The sequence below is a fragment of the Brachionichthys hirsutus genome, unplaced genomic scaffold (genome assembly GCF_040956055.1).
Source record: "Brachionichthys hirsutus isolate HB-005 unplaced genomic scaffold, CSIRO-AGI_Bhir_v1 contig_930, whole genome shotgun sequence".
NCBI lineage: Eukaryota > Metazoa > Chordata > Actinopteri > Lophiiformes > Brachionichthyidae > Brachionichthys > Brachionichthys hirsutus.
In genome coordinates, this window is record NW_027180395.1 from 32847 (window position 1) to 52673 (window position 19827).

At 48.4% G+C, this 19827-nt stretch overlaps 1 non-coding gene across 1 annotated transcript; it reads right to left on the reverse strand.

Annotated features, from left to right (window-relative positions):
- Positions 1-6097: 6097 nt before the first annotated feature.
- Positions 6098-6170, reverse strand: trnaa-ugc (transfer RNA alanine (anticodon UGC)). Its single transcript has one exon. It is a non-coding gene; the product is annotated as a tRNA-Ala (tRNA).
- Between the last annotated feature and the right edge of the window lie 13657 nt (positions 6171-19827).

Consider the following 19827-nt stretch of genomic DNA (forward strand, 5'->3'; position numbering starts at 1 on the left):
GTTCAGGTTACCCTTTTCAAAAAAGTTACGATGAGGTCTTAAGACCACGTCGAAGCACCTCTGGAGAATGCGGGCATTGACCCCACTACCTCTCGCATGCAAAGCAAGTGGTCCACCACTTGAGCTAATTCCCCTTCTGCCAAAAAGTGTACCGCCCCATCGGTGACACAAAAACATTCACATGTGATGAATTCAACCACCTGGACACCTCATGATGCAACAAGTTCAGTCAACCACCCTCGCTCCAAATGACTTGAGCGGTGGAGCTTCATTCATCCACTGACAATGGCAGAGTGGAGAAAAATGCAGTTTTTTGGCAACAGTCTACCAAGTACGTGGTCATGTGGGATCATTCCGTTCAGGTTACCCTTTTGAAAAAAGTCAAGATGAGGCCTGAAGACAGCATCGAAACATCTCTGGAGAATGTGGGCATCGATCCCACTACCTCTGGCATGCAAAGCAAGCGCTCTACCACTTGAGCCAATTCCCCTTTTGCCAAAGTGCATACCGCCCCATCGTGACACAAAAACATTCACATGTGATGAATCCATCCACCTGGACACCTCATGATGCAACAAGTTCAGTAAAGCACCCTCGCTTTAAATGCCTTGAGCTGTGGAGCTTCATTCATCCACTGACAATGGCAGAGTGGGGAAAACAGCAGTTTTTTGGCAACAGTCTCCCGAGTACTTTGTCAGGAGGGATCATTCCGGTCAGGTCAGCCTGTTCAAATTAAGTCATAATTCAGTCTGAAGACAGCATCGAAACATCTCTGGAGAATGCGGGCATCGATGCCCCTACCTCTCGCATGCTAAGCAAGCGCTCTACCACTTGAGCTAATTCCCCTTTTGCCGGGAAGCATACCGCCCCATCGGTGACACAAAAACATTCACATGTGATGAATTCAACCACCTGGACACCTCATGATGCAACAAGTTCAGTCAACCACCCTCGCTTCAAATGCCTTGAGCTGTGGAGCTTCATTCATCCACTGACAATGGCAGAGTGGAGAAAAATGCAGTTTTTTGGCAACAGTCTCCCAAGTACGTGGTCATGTGGGATTATTCCGGTCAGGTTACCCTTTTCAAAAAAGTCAAGATGAGGCCTGAAGACAGCATCGAAACATCTCTGGAGAATGTGGGCACCGATCCCACCACCTCTCTCATGCAAAGCAAGCGCTCTACCGCTTGAGCTAATTCCACCTTTGCTAAAATGCATACCGCCCCATCGTGACACAAAAACATTCACGTGATGAATCCATCCACCTGGACACCTCATGATGCAACAAGTTCAGTCAACCACCATCGCTTCAAATGCCTTGAGTTGTGGAGCTTCATTCATCCACTGACAATGGCAGAGTGGCGAAAACAGCAGTTTTTTGGCAAAAGTCTCCCAAGTCCGTGGTCATGTGGGATCATTCCGTTCAGGTTACCCTTTACAAAAAAGTCACGACGAGGCCCGAAGACAGCATCGAAGCATCTCTGGAGAATGTGGGCATCGATCCCACTACCTCTCGCATGCGAAGCAAGCGCTCTACCACTTGAGCTAATTCCCCGTTTGCTGAAGTGAATACCGCCCCATCGGTGACACAAAAACATTCACATGTGATGAATCCATCCACCTGGACACCTCATGATGCAAGAAGTTCTGTGACGCAGCCTCGCTTCAAATGCCTTGAGCTGTGGAGCTTCATTCATCCACTGACAATGGCAGAGTGGCGAAAACAGCAGTTTTTTGGCAAAAGTCTCCCGAGTCCGTGGTCATGTGGGATCATTCCGTTCAGGTTACCCTTTTCAAAAAAGTTACGATGAGGTCTTAAGACCACGTCGAAGCACCTCTGGAGAATGCGGGCATTGATCCCACTACCTCTCGCATGCAAAGCAAGTGGCCCACCACTTGAGCCAATTCCCCTTCTGCCAAAAAGCGTACCGCCCCATCGGTGACACAAAAACATTCACATGTGATGAATTCAACCACCTGGACACCTCATGATGCAACAAGTTCAGTCAACCACCCTCGCTTCAAATGCCTTGAGCTGTGGAGCTTCATTCATCCACTGACAATGGCAGAGTGGAGAAAAATGCAGTTTTTTGGCAAAAGTCTCCCGAGTCCGTGGTCATGTGGGATCATTCCGTTCAGGTTACCCTTTTCAAAAAAGTTACGATGAGGTCTTAAGACCACGTCGAAGCACCTCTGGAGAATGCGGGCATTGATCCCACTACCTCTTGCACGCAAAGCAAGTGGTCCAACACTTGAGCTAATTCCCCTTCTGCTAAAAAGCGTACCGCCCCATCGGTGACACAAAAACATTCACATGTGATGAATTCAACCACCTGGACACCTCATGATGCAACAAGTTCAGTCAACCACCCTCGCTTCAAATGCCTTGAGCTGTGGAGCTTCATTCATCCACTGACAATGGCAGAGTGGAGAAAAATGCAGTTTTTTGGCAACAGTCTCCCAAGTACGTGGTCATGTGGGATCATTCCGGTCAGGTTACCCTTTTCAAAAAAGTCAAGATGAGGCCTGAAGACAGCATCTAAACATCTCCGGAGAATGTGGGCACCGAACCCACTACCTCTCTCATGCAAAGCAAGCGCTCCACCACTTGAGCTAATTCCACTTTTGCTAAAATGCATACCGCCCCATCGTGACACAAAAACATTCACGTGATGAATCCATCCACCTGGACACCTCATGATGCAACAAGTTCAGTCAACCACCATCGCTTCAAATGCCTTGAGTTGTGGAGCTTCATTCATCCACTGACAATGGCAGAGTGGCGAAAACAGCAGTTTTTTGGCAAAAGTCTCCCAAGTCCGTGGTCATGTGGGATCATTCCATTCAGGTTACCCTTTACAAAAAAGTCACGACGAGGCCCGAAGACAGCATCGAAGCATCTCTGGAGAATGTGGGCATCGATCCCACTACCTCTCGCATGCGAAGCAAGCGCTCTACCACTTGAGCTAATTCCCCACTTGCTGGAGTGAGTTCCGCCCCATCGGTGACACAAAAACATTCACATGTGATGAATCCATCCACCTGGACACCTCATGATGCAAGAAGTTCTGTGACGCAGCCTCGCTTCAAATGCCTTGAGCTGTGGAGCTTCATTCATCCACTGACAATGGCAGAGTGGCGAAAACAGCAGTTTTTTGGCAAAAGTCTCCCGAGTCCGTGGTCATGTGGGATCATTCCGTTCAGGTTACCCTTTTCAAAAAAGTTACGATGAGGTCTTAAGACCACGTTGAAGCACCTCTGGAGAACGCGGGCATTGATCCCACTACCTCTCGCATGCAAAGCAAGTGGCCCACCACTTGAGCTAATTCCCCTTCTGCCAAAGAGCGTACCGCCCCATCGGTGACACAAAAACATTCACATGTGATGAATTCAACCACCTGGACACCTCATGATGCAACAAGTTCAGTCAACCACCCTCACTTCAAATGCCTTGAGCTGTGGAGCTTCATTCATCCACTGACAATGGCAGAGTGGAGAAAAATGCAGTTTTTTGGCAACAGTCTCCCAAGTCCGTGGTCATGTGGGATCATTCCGTTCAGGTTACCCTTTTCAAAAAAGTCAAGATGAGGCATGAAGACAGCATCGAAACATCTCTGGAGAACGTGGGCATCGATCCCACCACCTCTCGCATGCAAAGCAAGCGCTCTACCACTTGAGCTAATTCCCCTTTTGCTGATGTGCATACCGCCCCATCGTGACACAAAAACATTCACATGTGATGAATTCAACCACCTGGACACCTCATGATGCAACAAGTTCAGTCAACCACCCTCGCTTCAAATGCCTTGAGCTGTGGAGCTTCATTCATCCACTGACAATGGCAGAGTGGAGAAAAATGCAGTTTTTTGGCAACAGTCTCCCAAGTACGTGGTCATGTGGGATCATTCCGTTCAGGTTACCCTTTTCAAAAAAGTCAAGATGAGGCCTGAAGACAGCATCGAAACATCTCTGGAGAATGTGGGCATCGATCCCACTACCTCTCGCATGCAAAGCAAGCGCTCTACCACTTGAGCTAGTTCCCCTTTTGCTGAGGTGCGTACCGCCCCATCGTGACACAAAAACATTCACATGTGATGAATTCAACCACCTGGACACCTCATGATGCAACAAGTTCAGTCAACCACCCTTGCTTCAAATGCCTTGAGCTGTGGAGCTTCATTCATCCACTGACAATGGCAGAGTGGAGAAAACAGCAGTTTTTTGGCAACAGTCTCCCAAGTACGTGGTCATGTGGGATCATTCCGTTCAGGTTACCCTTTTCAAAAAAGTTACGATGAGGTCTTAAGACGACGTTGAAGCACCTCTGGAGACTGCGGGCATTGATCCCACTACCTCTCGCATGCAAGGCAAGTGGCCCACCACTCGAGCTAATTCCCCTTCTGCCAAAGAGCGTACCGCCCCATCAGTGACACAAAAACATTCACATGTGATGAATTCAACCACCTGGACACCTCATGATGCAACAAGTTCAGTCAACCACCCTCGCTTCAAATGCCTTGAGCTGTGGAGCTTCATTCATCCACTGACAATGGCAGAGTGGAGAAAAATGCAGTTTTTTGGCAACAGTCTCCCAAGTCCGTGGTCATGTAGGATCATTCCGTTCAGGTTACCCTTTTCAAAAAAGTCAAGATGGGGCCTGAAGACAGCATCGAAACATCTCTGGAGAATGTGGGCATCGATCCCACTACCTCTCGCATGCAAAGCAAGCGCTCTACCACTTGAGCTAATTCCCCTTTTGCTGAAGTGCATACCGCCCCATCGTGACACAAAAACATTCACATGTGATGAATTCAACCACCTGGACACCTCATGATGCAACAAGTTCAGTCAACCACCCTCGCTTCAAATGCCTTGAGCTGTGGAGCTTCATTCATCCACTGACAATGGCAGAGTGGAGAAGAATGCAGTTTTTTGGCAACAGTCTCCCAAGTACGTGGTCATGTGGGATCATTCCGGTCAGGTTACCCTTTTCAAAAAAGTCAAGATGAGGCGCGAAGACAGCACCGAAACATCTCTGGAGAATGTGGGCATCGATCCCACTACCTCTCTCATGCAAAGCAAGCGCTCTACCACTTGAGCTAATTCCCCTTTTGCTGAAATGCATACCGCCCCATCGTGACACAAAAACATTCACGTGATGAATCCATCCACCTGGACACCTCATGATGCAACAAGTTCAGTCAACCACCATCGCTTCAAATGCCTTGATTTGTGGAGCTTCATTCATCCACTGACAATGGCAGAGTGGCGAAAACAGCAGTTTTTTGGCAAAAGTCTCCCAAGTCCGTGGTCATGTGGGATCATTCCGTTCAGGTTACCCTTTACAAAAAAGTCAGGACGAGGCCCAAAGACAGCATCGAAGCATCTCTGGAGAAAGTGGGCATCGATCCCACCACCTCTCGCATGCAAAGCAAGCGCTCTACCACCTGAGCTAATTCCCCTTTTGCTGAAGTGCATACCGCCCCATCGTGACACAAAAACATTCACATGTGATGAATTCAACCACCTGGACACCTCATGATGCAACAAGTTCAGTCAACCACCCTCGCTTCAAATGCCTTGAGCTGTGGAGCTTCATTCATCCACTGACAATGGCAGAGTGGAGAAAAATGCAGTTTTTTGGCAACAGTCTCCCAAGTCCGTGGTCATGTGGGATCATTCCGTTCAGGTTACCCTTTTCAAAAAAGTCAAGATGAGGCCTGAAGACGGCATCGAAACATCTCTGGAGAATGTGGGCATCGATCCCACTACCTCCCGCGTGCAAAGCAAGCACTCTACCACTTGAGCTAATTCCCCTTTTGCTGAAGTGCATACCGCCCCATCGTGACACAAAAACATTCACGTGATGAATCCATCCACCTGGACACCTCATGATGCAACAAGTTCAGTCAACCACCATCGCTTCAAATGCCTTGATTTGTGGAGCTTCATTCATCCACTGACAATGGCAGAGTGGCGAAAACAGCAGTTTTTTGGCAAAAGTCTCCCAAGTCCGTGGTCATGTGGGATCATTCCGTTCAGGTTACCCTTTACAAAAAAGTCAGGACGAGGCCCAAAGACAGCATCGAAGCATCTCTGGAGAATGTGGGCATCGATCCCACCACCTCTCGCATGCAAAGCAAGCGCTCTACCACCTGAGCTAATTCCCCTTTTGCTGAAGTGCATACCGCCCCATCGTGACACAAAAACATTCACATGTGATGAATTCAACCACCTGGACACCTCATGATGCAACAAGTTCAGTCAACCACCCTCGCTTCAAATGCCTTGAGCTGTGGAGCTTCATTCATCCACTGACAATGGCAGAGTGGAGAAAAATGCAGTTTTTTGGCAACAGTCTCCCAAGTCCGTGGTCATGTGGGATCATTCCGTTCAGGTTACCCTTTTCAAAAAAGTCAAGATGAGGCCTGAAGACGGCATCGAAACATCTCTGGAGAATGTGGGCATCGATCCCACTACCTCCCGCGTGCAAAGCAAGCACTCTACCACTTGAGCTAATTCCCCTTTTGCTGAAGTGCATACCGCCCCATCGGTGACACAAAAACATTCACATGTGATGAATCCATCCACCTGGACACCTCATGATGCAAGAAGTTCTGTGACGCAGCCTCGCTTCAAATGCCTTGAGCTGTGGAGCTTCATTCATCCACTGACAATGGCAGAGTGGCGAAAACAGCAGTTTTTTGGCAAAAGTCTCCCGAGTCCGTGGTCATGTGGGATCATTCCGTTCAGGTTACCCTTTTCAAAAAAGTTACGATGAGGTCTTAAGACCACGTTGAAGCACCTCTGGAGAATGCGGGCATTGATCCCACTACCTCTCGCATGCAAAGCAAGTGGCCCACCACTTGAGCTAATTCCCCTTCTGCCAAAGAGCGTACCGCCCCATCGGTGACACAAAAACATTCACATGTGATGAATTCAACCACCTGGACACCTCATGATGCAACAAGTTCAGTCAACCACCCTCACTTCAAATGCCTTGAGCTGTGGAGCTTCATTCATCCACTGACAATGGCAGAGTGGAGAAAAATGCAGTTTTTTGGCAACAGTCTCCCAAGTCCGTGGTCATGTGGGATCATTCCGTTCAGGTTACCCTTTTCAAAAAAGTCAAGATGAGGCATGAAGACAGCATCGAAACATCTCTGGAGAACGTGGGCATCGATCCCACCACCTCTCGCATGCAAAGCAAGCGCTCTACCACTTGAGCTAATTCCCCTTTTGCCGATGTGCATACCGCCCCATCGTGACACAAAAACATTCACATGTGATGAATTCAACCACCTGGACACCTCATGATGCAACAAGTTCAGTCAACCACCCTCGCTTCAAATGCCTTGAGCTGTGGAGCTTCATTCATCCACTGACAATGGCAGAGTGGAGAAAAATGCAGTTTTTTGGCAACAGTCTCCCAAGTACGTGGTCATGTGGGATCATTCCGTTCAGGTTACCCTTTTCAAAAAAGTCAAGATGAGGCCTGAAGACAGCATCGAAACATCTCTGGAGAATGTGGGCATCGATCCCACTACCTCTCGCATGCAAAGCAAGCGCTCTACCACTTGAGCTAATTCCCCTTTTGCTGAGGTGCGTACCGCCCCATCGTGACACAAAAACATTCACATGTGATGAATTCAACCACCTGGACACCTCATGATGCAACAAGTTCAGTCAACCACCCTTGCTTCAAATGCCTTGAGCTGTGGAGCTTCATTCATCCACTGACAATGGCAGAGTGGAGAAAACAGCAGTTTTTTGGCAACAGTCTCCCAAGTACGTGGTCATGTGGGATCATTCCGTTCAGGTTACCCTTTTCAAAAAAGTTACGATGAGGTCTTAAGACGACGTTGAAGCACCTCTGGAGACTGCGGGCATTGATCCCACTACCTCTCGCATGCAAGGCAAGTGGCCCACCACTCGAGCTAATTCCCCTTCTGCCAAAGAGCGTACCGCCCCATCGGTGACACAAAAACATTCACATGTGATGAATTCAACCACCTGGACACCTCATGATGCAACAAGTTCAGTCAACCACCCTCGCTTCAAATGCCTTGAGCTGTGGAGCTTCATTCATCCACTGACAATGGCAGAGTGGAGAAAAATGCAGTTTTTTGGCAACAGTCTCCCAAGTCCGTGGTCATGTAGGATCATTCCGTTCAGGTTACCCTTTTCAAAAAAGTCAAGATGGGGCCTGAAGACAGCATCGAAACATCTCTGGAGAATGTGGGCATCGATCCCACTACCTCTCGCATGCAAAGCAAGCGCTCTACCACTTGAGCTAATTCCCCTTTTGCTGAAGTGCATACCGCCCCATCGTGACACAAAAACATTCACATGTGATGAATTCAACCACCTGGACACCTCATGATGCAACAAGTTCAGTCAACCACCCTCGCTTCAAATGCCTTGAGCTGTGGAGCTTCATTCATCCACTGACAATGGCAGAGTGGAGAAGAATGCAGTTTTTTGGCAACAGTCTCCCAAGTACGTGGTCATGTGGGATCATTCCGGTCAGGTTACCCTTTTCAAAAAAGTCAAGATGAGGCGTGAAGACAGCACCGAAACATCTCTGGAGAATGTGGGCATCGATCCCACTACCTCTCTCATGCAAAGCAAGCGCTCTACCACTTGAGCTAATTCCCCTTTTGCTGAAATGCATACCGCCCCATCGTGACACAAAAACATTCACGTGATGAATCCATCCACCTGGACACCTCATGATGCAACAAGTTCAGTCAACCACCATCGCTTCAAATGCCTTGATTTGTGGAGCTTCATTCATCCACTGACAATGGCAGAGTGGCGAAAACAACAGTTTTTTGGCAAAAGTTTCCCAAGTCCGTGGTCATGTGGGATCATTCCGTTCAGGTTACCCTTTACTAAAAAGTCACGACGAGGCCCAAAGACAGCACCGAAGCATCTCTGGAGAATGTGGGCATCGATCCCACCACCTCTCCCATGCAAAGCAAGCGCTCTACCACTTGAGCTAATTCCCCTTTTGCTGAAGTGCATACCGCCCCATCGTGACACAAAAACATTCACATGTGATGAATTCAACCACCTGGACACCTCATGATGCAACAAGTTCAGTCAACCACCCTCGCTTCAAATGCCTTGAGCTGTGGAGCTTCATTCATCCACTGACAATGGCAGAGTGGAGAAAAATGCAGTTTTTTGGCAACAGTCTCCCAAGTCCGTGGTCATGTGGGATCATTCCGTTCAGGTTACCCTTTTCAAAAAAGTCAAGATGAGGCCTGAAGACGGCATCGAAACATCTCTGGAGAATGTGGGCATCGATCCCACTACCTCCCGCATGCAAAGCAAGCACTCTACCACTTGAGCTAATTCCCCTTTTGCTGAAGTGCATACCGCCCCATCGTGACACAAAAACATTCACATGTGATGAATTCAACCACCTGGACACCTCATGATGCAACAAGTTCAGTCAACCACCCTCGCTTCAAATGCCTTGAGCTGTGGAGCTTCATTCATCCACTGACAATGGCAGAGTGGAGAAAACGGCAGTTTTTTGGCAACAGTCTCCCAAGTACGTGGTCATGTGGGATCATTCCGTTCAGGTTACCCTTTTCAAAATAGTTACGACGAGGTCTTAAGACCACGTTGAAGCACCTCTGGAGAATGCGGGCATTGATCCCACTACCTCTCGCATGCAAAGCAAGTGGCCCACCACTCGAGCTAATTCCCCTTCTGCCGAAGAGCGTACCGCCCCATCGGTGACACAAAAACATTCACATGTGATGAATTCAACCACCTGGACACCTCATGATGCAACAAGTTCAGTCAACCACCCTCGCTTCAAATGCCTTGAGCTGTGGAGCTTCATTCATCCACTGACAATGGCAGAGTGGAGAAAAATGCAGTTTTTTGGCAACAGTCTCCCAAGTACGTGGTCATGTGGGATCATTCCGGTCAGGTTACCCTTTTCAAAAAAGTCAAGATGAGGCGTGAAGACAGCATCGAAACATCTCTGGAGAATGTGGGCATCGATCCCACTACCTCTCTCATGCAAAGCAAGCGCTCTACCACTTGAGCTAATTCCCCTTTTGCTGAAATGCATACCGCCCCATCGTGACACAAAAACATTCACATGTGATGAATTCAACCACCTGGACACCTCATGATGCAACAAGTTCAGTCAACCACCCTCGCTTCAAATGCCTTGAGCTGTGGAGCTTCATTCATCCACTGACAATGGCAGAGTGGAGAAAAATGCAGTTTTTTGGCAACAGTCTCCCAAGTACGTGGTCATGTGGGATCATTCCGTTCAGGTTACCCTTTTCAAAAAAGTCAAGATGAGGCCTGAAGACAGCATCGAAACATCTCTGGAGAATGTGGGCATCGATCCCACTACCTCTCGCATGCAAAGCAAGCGCTCTACCACTTGAGCTAATTCCCCTTTTGCTGAGGTGCGTACCGCCCCATCGTGACACAAAAACATTCACATGTGATGAATTCAACCACCTGGACACCTCATGATGCAACAAGTTCAGTCAACCACCCTTGCTTCAAATGCCTTGAGCTGTGGAGCTTCATTCATCCACTGACAATGGCAGAAAGGAGAAAACAGCAGTTTTTTGGCAACAGTCTCCCAAGTACGTGGTCATGTGGGATCATTCCGTTCAGGTTACCCTTTTCAAAAAAGTTACGATGAGGTCTTAAGACGACGTTGAAGCACCTCTGGAGACTGCGGGCATTGATCCCACTACCTCTCGCATGCAAGGCAAGTGGCCCACCACTCGAGCTAATTCCCCTTCTGCCAAAGAGCGTACCGCCCCATCGGTGACACAAAAACATTCACATGTGATGAATTCAACCACCTGGACACCTCATGATGCAACAAGTTCAGTCAACCACCCTCGCTTCAAATGCCTTGAGCTGTGGAGCTTCATTCATCCACTGACAATGGCAGAGTGGAGAAAAATGCAGTTTTTTGGCAACAGTCTCCCAAGTCCGTGGTCATGTAGGATCATTCCGTTCAGGTTACCCTTTTCAAAACAGTCAAGATGGGGCCTGAAGACAGCATCGAAACATCTCTGGAGAATGTGGGCATCGATCCCACTACCTCTCGCATGCAAAGCAAGCGCTCTACCACTTGAGCTAATTCCCCTTTTGCTGAAGTGCATACCGCCCCATCGTGACACAAAAACATTCACATGTGATGAATTCAACCACCTGGACACCTCATGATGCAACAAGTTCAGTCAACCACCCTCGCTTCAAATGCCTTGAGCTGTGGAGCTTCATTCATCCACTGACAATGGCAGAGTGGAGAAGAATGCAGTTTTTTGGCAACAGTCTCCCAAGTACGTGGTCATGTGGGATCATTCCGGTCAGGTTACCCTTTTCAAAAAAGTCAAGATGAGGCGTGAAGACAGCACCGAAACATCTCTGGAGAATGTGGGCATCGATCCCACTACCTCTCTCATGCAAAGCAAGCGCTCTACCACTTGAGCTAATTCCCCTTTTGCTGAAATGCATACCGCCCCATCGTGACACAAAAACATTCACGTGATGAATCCATCCACCTGGACACCTCATGATGCAACAAGTTCAGTCAACCACCATCGCTTCAAATGCCTTGATTTGTGGAGCTTCATTCATCCACTGACAATGGCAGAGTGGCGAAAACAACAGTTTTTTGGCAAAAGTTTCCCAAGTCCGTGGTCATGTGGGATCATTCCGTTCAGGTTACCCTTTACTAAAAAGTCACGACGAGGCCCAAAGACAGCACCGAAGCATCTCTGGAGAATGTGGGCATCGATCCCACCACCTCTCCCATGCAAAGCAAGCGCTCTACCACTTGAGCTAATTCCCCTTTTGCTGAAGTGCATACCGCCCCATCGTGACACAAAAACATTCACATGTGATGAATTCAACCACCTGGACACCTCATGATGCAACAAGTTCAGTCAACCACCCTCGCTTCAAATGCCTTGAGCTGTGGAGCTTCATTCATCCACTGACAATGGCAGAGTGGAGAAAAATGCAGTTTTTTGGCAACAGTCTCCCAAGTCCGTGGTCATGTGGGATCATTCCGTTCAGGTTACCCTTTTCAAAAAAGTCAAGATGAGGCCTGAAGACGGCATCGAAACATCTCTGGAGAATGTGGGCATCGATCCCACTACCTCCCGCATGCAAAGCAAGCACTCTACCACTTGAGCTAATTCCCCTTTTGCTGAAGTGCATACCGCCCCATCGTGACACAAAAACATTCACATGTGATGAATTCAACCACCTGGACACCTCATGATGCAACAAGTTCAGTCAACCACCCTCGCTTCAAATGCCTTGAGCTGTGGAGCTTCATTCATCCACTGACAATGGCAGAGTGGAGAAAACGGCAGTTTTTTGGCAACAGTCTCCCAAGTACGTGGTCATGTGGGATCATTCCGTTCAGGTTACCCTTTTCAAAATAGTTACGACGAGGTCTTAAGACCACGTTGAAGCACCTCTGGAGAATGCGGGCATTGATCCCACTACCTCTCGCATGCAAAGCAAGTGGCCCACCACTCGAGCTAATTCCCCTTCTGCCGAAGAGCGTACCGCCCCATCGGTGACACAAAAACATTCACATGTGATGAATTCAACCACCTGGACACCTCATGATGCAACAAGTTCAGTCAACCACCCTCGCTTCAAATGCCTTGAGCTGTGGAGCTTCATTCATCCACTGACAATGGCAGAGTGGAGAAAAATGCAGTTTTTTGGCAACAGTCTCCCAAGTACGTGGTCATGTGGGATCATTCCGGTCAGGTTACCCTTTTCAAAAAAGTCAAGATGAGGCGTGAAGACAGCATCGAAACATCTCTGGAGAATGTGGGCATCGATCCCACTACCTCTCTCATGCAAAGCAAGCGCTCTACCACTTGAGCTAATTCCCCTTTTGCTGAAATGCATACCGCCCCATCGTGACACAAAAACATTCACGTGATGAATCCATCCACCTGGACACCTCATGATGCAACAAGTTCAGTCAACCACCATCGCTTCAAATGCCTTGATTTGTGGAGCTTCATTCATCCACTGACAATGGCAGAGTGGTGAAAACAGCAGTTTTTTGGCAAAAGTCTCCCAAGTCCGTGGTCATGTGGGATCATTCCGTTCAGGTTACCCTTTACAAAAAAGTCAGGACGAGGCCCAAAGACAGCATCGAAGCATCTCTGGAGAATGTGGGCATCGACCCCACCACCTCTCGCATGCAAAGCAAGCACTCTACCACTTGAGCTAATTCCCCTTTTGCTGAAGTGCACACCGCCCCATCGTGACACAAAAACATTCACATGTGATGAATTCAACCACCTGGACACCTCATGATGCAACAAGTTCAGTCAACCACCCTCGCTTCAAATGCCTTGAGCTGTGGAGCTTCATTCATCCACTGACAATGGCAGAGTGGAGAAAAATGCAGTTTTTTGGCAACAGTCTCCCAAGTCCGTGGTCATGTGGGATCATTCCGTTCAGGTTACCCTTTTCAAAAAAGTCAAGACAAGGCCTGAAGACAGCATCGAAACATCTCTGGAGAACGCGGGCATCGATCCCACTACCCCTCGCATGCAAAGCAAGCGCCCCACCACTTGAGCTAATTCCCCTTCTGCCGAGGTGCATACCGCCCCATCGTGACACAAAAACATTCACATGTCATGAATCCATCCACCTGGACACCTCATGATGCAACAAGTTCAGTAAAGCACCCTCGCTTCAAATGCCTTGAGCTGTGGAGCTTCATTCATCCACTGACAATAGCAGAGTGGAGAAAAATGCAGTTTTTTGGCAACAATCTCCCAAGTACTTTGTCACGAGGGATCATTCCGGTCAGGTCAGCCTGTTCAAAAAAGCCACGATTCGGTCTGAAGACGGCATCAAAACGTCTCTGGAGAACGTGGGCATCGATCCCACTGCCTCTCGCATGCTAAGCAAGCGCTCTACCACTTGAGCTAATTCCTCTTGGTTGGGAAGCATACCGCCCCATCGGTGACACAAAAACATTCACATGTGATGAATTCAACCACCTGGACACCTCATGATGCAACAAGTTCAGTCAACCACCCTTGCTTCAAATGCCTTGAGCTGTGGAGCTTCATTCATCCGCTGACAATGGCAGAGTGGCAAAAACAGCAGTTTTTTGGCAAAAGTCTCCCGAGTCCGTGGTCATGTGGGATCATTCCGTTCAGGTTACCCTTTTCAAAAAAGTTACGATGAGGTCTTAATACCACGTCGAAGCACCTCTGGAGAATGCGGGCATTGATCCCACTACCTCTCGCATGCAAAGCAAGTGGTCCACCACTTGAGCTAATTCCCCTTCTGCCAAAAAGTGTACCGCCCCATTGGTGACACAAAAACATTCACATGTGATGAATCCATCCACCTGGACACCTCATGATGCAACAAGTTCAGTCAACCACCCTCACTTCAAATGCCTTGAGTTGTGGAGCTTCATTCATCCACTGACAATGGCAGAGTGGCGAAAACAGCAGTTTTTTGGCAAAAGTCTCCCAAGTCCGTGGTCATGTGGGATCATTCCGGTCAGGTTACCCTTTTCAAAAAAGTCAAGATGAGGCGTGAAGACAGCATCGAAACATCTCTGGAGAACGTGGGCATTGATCCCACTGCCTCTGGCATGCAAAGCAAGCGCTCTACCACTTGAGCCAATTCCCCTTTTGCCAAAGTGCATACCGCCCCATCGTGACACAAAAACCTTCACATGTGATGAATCCATCCACCTGGACACCTCATGATGCAACAAGTTCAGTAAAGCACCCTCGCTTCAAATGCCTTGAGCTGTGGAGCTTCATTCATCCACTGACAATGGCAGAGTGGGGAAAACAGCAGTTTTTTGGCAACAGTCTCCCGAGTACTTTGTCAGGAGGGATCATTCCGGTCAGGTCAGCCTGTTCAAATCAAGTCATGATTCAGTCTGAAGACAGCATCGAAACATCTCTGGAGAACGCGGGCATCGATCCCACTACCCCTCGCATGCAAAGCAAGCGCTCCACCACTTGAGCTAATTCCCCTTCTGCCGAGGTGCATACCGCCCCATCGTGACACAAAAACATTCACATGTCATGAATCCATCCACCTGGACACCTCATGATGCAACAAGTTCAGTAAAGCACCCTCGCTTCAAATGCCTTGAGCTGTGGAGCTTCATTCATCCACTGACAATAGCAGAGTGGAGAAAAATGCAGTTTTTTGGCAACAATCTCCCAAGTACTTTGTCACGAGGGATCATTCCGGTCAGGTCAGCCTGTTCAAAAAAGCCACGATTCGGTCTGAAGACGGCATCAAAACATCTCTGGAGAACGTGGGCATCGATCCCACTGCCTCTCGCATGCTAAGCAAGCGCTCTACCACTTGAGCTAATTCCCCTTGGTTGGGAAGCATACCGCCCCATCGGTGACACAAAAACATTCACATGTGATGAATTCAACCACCTGGACACCTCATGATGCAACAAGTTCAGTCAACCACCCTTGCTTCAAATGCCTTGAGCTGTGGAGCTTCATTCATCCGCTGACAATGGCAGAGTGGCAAAAACAGCAGTTTTTTGGCAAAAGTCTCCCGAGTCCGTGGTCATGTGGGATCATTCCGTTCAGGTTACCCTTTTCAAAAAAGTTACGATGAGGTCTTAATACCACGTCGAAGCACCTCTGGAGAGTGCGGGCATCGATCCCACTACCTCTCGCATGCAAAGCAAGTGGCCCACCACTTGAGTTAATTCCCCTTCTGCCAAAGAGTGTACCGCCCCATTGGTGACACAAAAACATTCACATGTGATGAATTCAACCACCTGGACACCTCATGATGCAACAAGTTCAGTCAACCACCCTCACTTCAAATGCCTTGAGTTGTGGAGCTTCATTCATCCACTGACAATGGCAGAGTGGAGAAAAATGCAGTTTTTTGGCAACAGTCTCCCAAGTCCGTGGTCATGTAGGATCATTCCGTTCAGGTTACCCTTTTCAAAAAAGTCAAGATGGGGCCTGAAGACAGCATCGAAACATCTCTGGAGAATGTGGGCATCGATCCCACTACCTCTCGCATGCAAAGCAAGCGCTCTACCACTTGAGCTAATTCCCCTTTTGCTGAAGTGCATACCGCCCCATCGTGACACAAAAACATTCACATGTGATGAATTCAACCACCTGGACACCTCATGATGCAACAAGTTCAGTCAACCACCCTCGCTTCAAATGCCTTGAGCTGTGGAGCTTCATTCATCCACTGACAATGGCAGAGTGGAGAAGAATGCAGTTTTTTGGCAACAGTCTCCCAAGTACGTGGTCATGTGGGATCATTCCGGTCAGGTTACCCTTTTCAAAAAAGTCAAGATGAGGCGTGAAGACAGCACCGAAACATCTCTGGAGAATGTGGGCATCGATCCCACTACCTCTCTCATGCAAAGCAAGCGCTCTACCACTTGAGCTAATTCCCCTTTTGCTGAAATGCATACCGCCCCATCGTGACACAAAAACATTCACGTGATGAATCCATCCACCTGGACACCTCATGATGCAACAAGTTCAGTCAACCACCATCGCTTCAAATGCCTTGATTTGTGGAGCTTCATTCATCCACTGACAATGGCAGAGTGGCGAAAACAACAGTTTTTTGGCAAAAGTTTCCCAAGTCCGTGGTCATGTGGGATCATTCCGTTCAGGTTACCCTTTACTAAAAAGTCACGACGAGGCCCAAAGACAGCACCGAAGCATCTCTGGAGAATGTGGGCATCGATCCCACCACCTCTCCCATGCAAAGCAAGCGCTCTACCACTTGAGCTAATTCCCCTTTTGCTGAAGTGCATACCGCCCCATCGTGACACAAAAACATTCACATGTGATGAATTCAACCACCTGGACACCTCATGATGCAACAAGTTCAGTCAACCACCCTCGCTTCAAATGCCTTGAGCTGTGGAGCTTCATTCATCCACTGACAATGGCAGAGTGGAGAAAAATGCAGTTTTTTGGCAACAGTCTCCCAAGTCCGTGGTCATGTGGGATCATTCCGTTCAGGTTACCCTTTTCAAAAAAGTCAAGATGAGGCCTGAAGACGGCATCGAAACATCTCTGGAGAATGTGGGCATCGATCCCACTACCTCCCGCATGCAAAGCAAGCACTCTACCACTTGAGCTAATTCCCCTTTTGCTGAAGTGCATACCGCCCCATCGTGACACAAAAACATTCACATGTGATGAATTCAACCACCTGGACACCTCATGATGCAACAAGTTCAGTCAACCACCCTCGCTTCAAATGCCTTGAGCTGTGGAGCTTCATTCATCCACTGACAATGGCAGAGTGGAGAAAACGGCAGTTTTTTGGCAACAGTCTCCCAAGTACGTGGTCATGTGGGATCATTCCGTTCAGGTTACCCTTTTCAAAATAGTTACGACGAGGTCTTAAGACCACGTTGAAGCACCTCTGGAGAATGCGGGCATTGATCCCACTACCTCTCGCATGCAAAGCAAGTGGCCCACCACTCGAGCTAATTCCCCTTCTGCCGAAGAGCGTACCGCCCCATCGGTGACACAAAAACATTCACATGTGATGAATTCAACCACCTGGACACCTCATGATGCAACAAGTTCAGTCAACCACCCTCGCTTCAAATGCCTTGAGCTGTGGAGCTTCATTCATCCACTGACAATGGCAGAGTGGAGAAAAATGCAGTTTTTTGGCAACAGTCTCCCAAGTACGTGGTCATGTGGGATCATTCCGGTCAGGTTACCCTTTTCAAAAAAGTCAAGATGAGGCGTGAAGACAGCATCGAAACATCTCTGGAGAATGTGGGCATCGATCCCACTACCTCTCTCATGCAAAGCAAGCGCTCTACCACTTGAGCTAATTCCCCTTTTGCTGAAATGCATACCGCCCCATCGTGACACAAAAACATTCACGTGATGAATCCATCCACCTGGACACCTCATGATGCAACAAGTTCAGTCAACCACCATCGCTTCAAATGCCTTGATTTGTGGAGCTTCATTCATCCACTGACAATGGCAGAGTGGTGAAAACAGCAGTTTTTTGGCAAAAGTCTCCCAAGTCCGTGGTCATGTGGGATCATTCCGTTCAGGTTACCCTTTACAAAAAAGTCAGGACGAGGCCCAAAGACAGCATCGAAGCATCTCTGGAGAATGTGGGCATCGACCCCACCACCTCTCGCATGCAAAGCAAGCACTCTACCACTTGAGCTAATTCCCCTTTTGCTGAAGTGCACACCGCCCCATCGTGACACAAAAACATTCACATGTGATGAATTCAACCACCTGGACACCTCATGATGCAACAAGTTCAGTCAACCACCCTCGCTTCAAATGCCTTGAGCTGTGGAGCTTCATTCATCCACTGATAATGGCAGAGTGGAGAAAAATGCAGTTTTTTGGCAACAGTCTCCCAAGTCCGTGGTCATGTGGGATCATTCCGTTCAGGTTACCCTTTTCAAAAAAGTCAAGACAAGGCCTGAAGACAGCATCGAAACATCTCTGGAGAACGCGGGCATCGATCCCACTACCCCTCGCATGCAAAGCAAGCGCCCCACCACTTGAGCTAATTCCCCTTCTGCCGAGGTGCATACCGCCCCATCGTGACACAAAAACATTCACATGTCATGAATCCATCCACCTGGACACCTCATGATGCAACAAGTTCAGTAAAGCACCCTCGCTTCAAATGCCTTGAGCTGTGGAGCTTCATTCATCCACTGACAATAGCAGAGTGGAGAAAAATGCAGTTTTTTGGCAACAATCTCCCAAGTACTTTGTCACGAGGGATCATTCCGGTCAGGTCAGCCTGTTCAAAAAAGCCACGATTCGGTCTGAAGACGGCATCAAAACGTCTCTGGAGAACGTGGGCATCGATCCCACTGCCTCTCGCATGCTAAGCAAGCGCTCTACCACTTGAGCTAATTCCTCTTGGTTGGGAAGCATACCGCCCCATCGGTGACACAAAAACATTCACATGTGATGAATTCAACCACCTGGACACCTCATGATGCAACAAGTTCAGTCAACCACCCTTGCTTCAAATGCCTTGAGCTGTGGAGCTTCATTCATCCGCTGACAATGGCAGAGTGGCAAAAACAGCAGTTTTTTGGCAAAAGTCTCCCGAGTCCGTGGTCATGTGGGATCATTCCGTTCAGGTTACCCTTTTCAAAAAAGTTACGATGAGGTCTTAATACCACGTCGAAGCACCTCTGGAGAATGCGGGCATTGATCCCACTACCTCTCGCATGCAAAGCAAGTGGTCCACCACTTGAGCTAATTCCCCTTCTGCCAAAAAGTGTACCGCCCCATTGGTGACACAAAAACATTCACATGTGATGAATCCATCCACCTGGACACCTCATGATGCAACAAGTTCAGTCAACCACCCTCACTTCAAATGCCTTGAGTTGTGGAGCTTCATTCATCCACTGACAATGGCAGAGTGGCGAAAACAGCAGTTTTTTGGCAAAAGTCTCCCAAGTCCGTGGTCATGTGGGATCATTCCGGTCAGGTTACCCTTTTCAAAAAAGTCAAGATGAGGCGTGAAGACAGCATCGAAACATCTCTGGAGAACGTGGGCATTGATCCCACTGCCTCTGGCATGCAAAGCAAGCGCTCTACCACTTGAGCCAATTCCCCTTTTGCCAAAGTGCATACCGCCCCATCGTGACACAAAAACCTTCACATGTGATGAATCCATCCACCTGGACACCTCATGATGCAACAAGTTCAGTAAAGCACCCTCGCTTCAAATGCCTTGAGCTGTGGAGCTTCATTCATCCACTGACAATGGCAGAGTGGGGAA